The sequence below is a fragment of the Gekko japonicus genome, unplaced genomic scaffold, assembly GCF_001447785.1.
Source record: "Gekko japonicus isolate JY-2015 unplaced genomic scaffold, Gekko_japonicus_V1.1 scaffold622, whole genome shotgun sequence".
NCBI classification, from domain to species: Eukaryota; Metazoa; Chordata; class Lepidosauria; order Squamata; family Gekkonidae; genus Gekko; species Gekko japonicus.
The window spans coordinates 369,817-375,039 of record NW_015175988.1 but is presented as its reverse complement, the minus strand read 5'-3'; the positions used below and the strand labels follow the sequence as shown (position 1 = coordinate 375,039).

The 5,223-nt window shown below is 47.0% G+C and overlaps 1 protein-coding gene across 1 annotated transcript in view; it reads right to left on the bottom strand.

Annotated features, from left to right (window-relative positions):
- The window catches only part of LOC107123144 (rho GTPase-activating protein 7-like), a 221,730-nt gene that overhangs the window by 57,087 nt on the left and 159,420 nt on the right, over positions 1-5,223 (bottom strand). The gene's annotated exons all lie outside the window — the stretch shown is intronic.

The window sequence follows — 5,223 nt, the reverse complement described above, 5'->3', positions numbered from 1 at the left end:
CCAAAAGGAAAAAAAAAAGCCCTCTCCGAGTGGGCGCTCCCGCCTATAATAAACTTCAGCCCTCCGCAGTCCCCATGGAGGCCACGCCCACTGCCCACCCAGCCCTGGGCGCCTTCATCCCACCCATCCTGGTAAACTGGGCTCTGCTCTCCCTCCTCCGTTTACTGTAGTAGCCTGGATATTTTTCCCCTAAAAAAAAAGCCTTTAGTCGAAGCCGATCACACGGGGAACAATACTGCCTACTGCCAAGTAAATGTATTTGGGACCCAGCCCTGGGCGCCTTCATCCCACCCATCCTGGTAAACTGGGCTCTGCTCTCCCTCCTCCGTTTACTGTAGTAGCCTGGATATTTTTCCCCTAAAAAAAAAGCCTTTAGTCGAAGCCGATCACACGGGGAACAATACTGCCTACTGCCAAATAAATGTATTTGGGATTGCATCGTCAATGGAAGGGGGGGGGAGTCCCACCGAAATCACTGGAGCTTTAGCATCTGCCTGCAAGTAAAGTTGCCACCTCCGGATTGTGAAATGCTTGGAAACTTGGGGGTTGGTGCCTGAGGGGGGTGGGGGTTTGAGGAGAGGAGACACCTCCGCAGGGTATAGTGCCCTAGAGTCCACCTCCCACAGGGACCATTTCCTCCAGGTGAACTGATCTCTGTGGCCTGGAGATCAAATAGCAGGAGACCCCCAGCTACCACCTGGAGGTTGGCAACCCCAGCTGCAAGGGTTAATCTCCCTCTTTTCTCTCCCCCCCCCTTGGGTATTTGCTGGGAAGCAAATGTCACCTAGTTCAACAGGGTTTATGCAATAGGTGTGCAGTCTATTTTGATTTCCAGCTCTTCCCCATAGCATCAGGTTGCCAAACTCCAGGTGGTGGCCAGAGTTCACCTAGAATGACAACTGATCTCTAGGCTACAGAGGTCCTTCCTCTGGAGAGAATGGCTGCTTTGGAGAGTGGAGACTATGGCATTACCCCCTGCTGAGGTTCCTCCCCTCCCCAAACTCTGCCCTCCCCAGGCTCCACCCCCCACCCCAAATCTCCAGGCATTTCCCCACCCAAAACTGACAACCCTACAGGACTCCTCAATTTGCATAGTACTTCCAGACTGCAATCCTAAGCATGCTTCCTAGGGAGTCAGTCCCATTGAACTCAATGGGATTTACTTCTGAATATACATGTCCAGGATTGCACTGTTGGCCTGGCCAATGTTTTACTTTACCTTCCCTAACTGAACTTGCATATCAAGGTGGGCACATCAGTCTCCAGTTCTGACATTTATTACCTATGTTGTCCCCCCCCCCCCCGCTGAACCCAAATGGATGATAACAGTAAACCGATCTTGTCATTCTTTTGAACTGTTAATAAACATATTTAGTATTTTTCATGCTAATTTAACAAGCCACCCCTATACATACAACTACGATCTGTAGATCCATTTCATTGTCTGATGAAGTGTGCATGCACACGGAAGCTCACACCCTGAATCAAACTTTGTTGGTCTTAAAGGTGCCACTGAGCTCTAACTTTGAACTTGCACATGTTTCGCTTGGGCTGGATCATACCCATATTCATGCACTGGGATGCGGGGTCTAATATACTTCCAACTTTTCTAGAAGGTGACTTCTGGGTATATACAAATGAATTGCATAAATTGAGATCTAGGTGTGTGCAGGTGCAATCAAAGAAGTACTTTACCCTGAGAAGAAAATGCCATATTTATTCAGCATCTGATCTCACTCCAGGCCTGTAGCTATCATGGGCATTTCGGGGGCCACGGCCCCACAGTTGTGAGCCAGGCCCCACCACCCTGCCCCTCTCCCGCCGCTAATTAGATTACTGCCAATTAGACTAGAAACTAATCTGCTTTGTGATCTAATTAAGTTCTCCACTCCCCTGCTCCAGCGCTCCGGCTCCTGCCCCGCCAACCAAAAATTTCTGGCCATGGGCCTGTTTCACTCCCTCAAAATTGTAGTGCGTATCCCCTCTAAAATTGAAAACTAAGGGCCAAGCTAGACAATACCACATCCCTGAGTACGCCTGGGGACGTAGTGCCATTTCAGAGCTTGTTTTTTCAAACAACTTTCCAAAATGCTTCAGACCACATGCATGCTAGAGACCACAACCGGGGGGGGGGGACCAGGGATCCCCTCATTTCCTCATGCTGCAGTCCCCAGTAGGATCAAAACCCTGAGGTATTTTAATTTTTTTTTTTTAGTTTAAAGTTTTTAAAATGTCAGACTCAGGGATGTGGTATTGTCTAGTTTGGTCCTAAGGCTCCCTTCCATTCAAAAACAATACAGCTGTGGATAACTCACCCACAGAGATAGGGCCAACTTCTGTCTTCTCAGCTGTCACTCTTTTCGCCACTGAAAGGTCAAAGGGCCAGACATTGTGCCTGCTTCACCAGGGATCCCCTCATTTCCTCATGCTGCAGTCCCCAGTTAGGATCAGGACCCTGAGGTATTTTTAATTTTTTTTAAGTTTAAAGTTTTTAAAGTTTTTTTTAAAAAAACCTCTAAAATGGCAGACTCAGGGATGTGGTATTGTCTAGTTTGGTCCTAAGGCTCCCTTCCATTCAAAAACAATACAGCTGTGGATAACTCACCCACAGAGATAGGGCCAACTTCTGTCTTCTCAGCTGTCACTCTTTTCGCCACTGAAAGGTCAAAGGGCCAGACATTGTGCCTGCTTCACATACTGGCCCCGTACAAGTGATCAAACTCTGTAAGAAATCTGGTGCCCTCTGCTGGCAAGGGCTTCCCGGTAAGTGAACACACGTGCTCAAGCCCAGCATCCTTTTCAGTTCTGCTCTATTCCATTTTATATTTGTGGTGCATACAAAACCCAAAAGAAAGCATTTTTCTTTCAATTAATTTGTACAACCGGAATACATTTACTTGGTGTTTGCTTGCTTGCTTGCTTGCTTTTGTTTTGGCTGTTAGGTTGCCGGAGACTTATGGCGACACCCATAGGTTTTTCTAGGCAAAAGAAGTGGTCACTTGCCATTGTCTTCCTATGCACAGCAGCCACTGGACGTCCTTAGTCTCCCATCCCGAATACTCACCTGGGCCAATCCTGCTTAGCTTCCAAGATCTGACAAGATCAGGCTAGTCTGACCCAACCAGGTTAGGACATTTCCCACTTACTATTTGAATACTGCTGCAAATATGCGTTCTCTCTTCCCATTGATTCTATCTCATCCTTCCTCCAAGGAGATCAGTGTGAGTGATCCCTTTTTGTCCCTCACAACAACCCTACGAGGTAGGTTAAGCTCAGATGGAATGACTGCCTCAAGGCCACCCATATGAGATTCATGACTCCAGCAGGGACTCCAACATCTGTCTTACTAAATCCAAGTTCCTCCTTCTAGTCACTCCTACGCCACCCAGACTCTAGAGTCTTTTGGGAAAACCATCTAGCGTTGTTGCATAATACCCAGTTTTATTCCCCTGGAGCTAGACATTTTTTTAAAAAAACAAACATGTGTGGAGATCTCTTTCACCTTTGTACTGCTTAAGAGAAGCAAAACAATGTCAAAAATCCACACCTGAATTTTTGCAGTGTGTCTCATTGGATTTTGCAGTGACATGCGTTTCTACAGCCCCACCTGCTTGCTGGCTCAGTCCCTAATTCAACCATTCCTATGCTATGGAAATTTACTAAATGCTGGTTCTTGGTTCCTTGCTATGCACTCATAAACCTTTGATTCATAGTGGAGCTCCTGGCGAACCTGGGTCTGATTCATAAGGCAAACCATCGGAGAAGGGGGGGAGATTGTATATTTTGAGCATAACTCATCTTTTAGGGATTTCCCAGCCCTAATCTGACAAGTAAAGAATGAGAAGAGACGCCTCCCCTCCAATCCACGCATGTAAAGCAAAACATTTTGTTGCAGTGCTGTAACTTGCTCAGAAGCAATGCAACTACATGACCTGATTCAATCTAGGAATTCTGGTGATTGGTTATCTGGGTCAGTTTTGCAAATTTCCGTGTCTTCTCGAAATGGCAGAACTCGCAGAACGGGTCACTGTATTCAAATGAGCTAAATGCTGGTGGTGGGCAAGCACCACTCATTTCGATTTGGCAATGGTTTGGAATGTAGACACTGTTTGCGTTTAGAAAAGGCTTCTCTGCATGCCAGTAAATCTATCCCAGTTTGTAATATCAACACATGTTGGGCCGAAATGGGACTCTGCATGTGCGCATTATTGCATTGCCTCCTGGGAACTGTAGTTTGGCCACTAACATTAAAGTGAGTGTGGATGGCCCCCTTTCTCCGCAGCTGCATCACATGAAGAGAAGTCTGACATTTTTTAAAATTCAAGATGAGACTGGTTTAGAGGAGGAGAGGAGACGGCATGGACTGCATATGAGCAGAATCTTATTCAGCTTTCCAAACTGCAGAAGATTATGTGTGGGGAAACAGCACTCAATTAATAATACAGCCAAGCAGGGGTCATTTCCTGCGGGAGCGCACAGGAGTGGAGCTCCAGCAGTAAGGAGCCCAGGGGGCGGTGGGATCAGGGGTCATTTCCTGCAGGAGTGCACAGGAGCGGAGCTCCGGCAGTAAAGAGCCCAGGGGGCGGGCACATGCAACAAGCCCAACCCCCTGCTCCCAGCAGCCCTCAGTCAGAGCAAGAAGCAACCAGGTAACCTGCAGAGCTCCCGGCCCCCCGGTCCAAAACAGTCCAGTGGTTCCTTTAAGACCAAGTTTTATTCAGGTATAAGCTCTCTCTCCTCTGTGAGGACAGATCTGCATGCCCCCCCCCCAATAGCTAGCAATCCAAAACAGTCCAGTGGAGCCTGAGTGGTGGGTGTTGCCTTCTGACACACTTCCGGTGATGTCAGGGTGTGTGGCATATGCAAATAAGTTATCCTAATAAATTATGCTAATGAGCACCTGCACCTCTTTTCTATGAAATGACCCCTGCAGCCAAGCATTAAAACCAGGATTAATTGGAACATTGAACCAGATTCTCAGCTCTATCTCCCGTCCCTACTACTTATTACCTCTGAAGTACCCTTCCACCTTTTTCAGCACCAAGACATACATTTAACCTGACCCATAAAGTTAGACCCATTTTTAAAAAGAAGGTACCTGTTTATTCTTTTCTCCTCCTCTATCTAGTGTGTGACTGCAATAAAAAAGGCCAATGCTATGCTGGGGATTATTAGGAAGGGTATTGAAAACAGATCAGCCAATATCATAATGCCCCTATATAA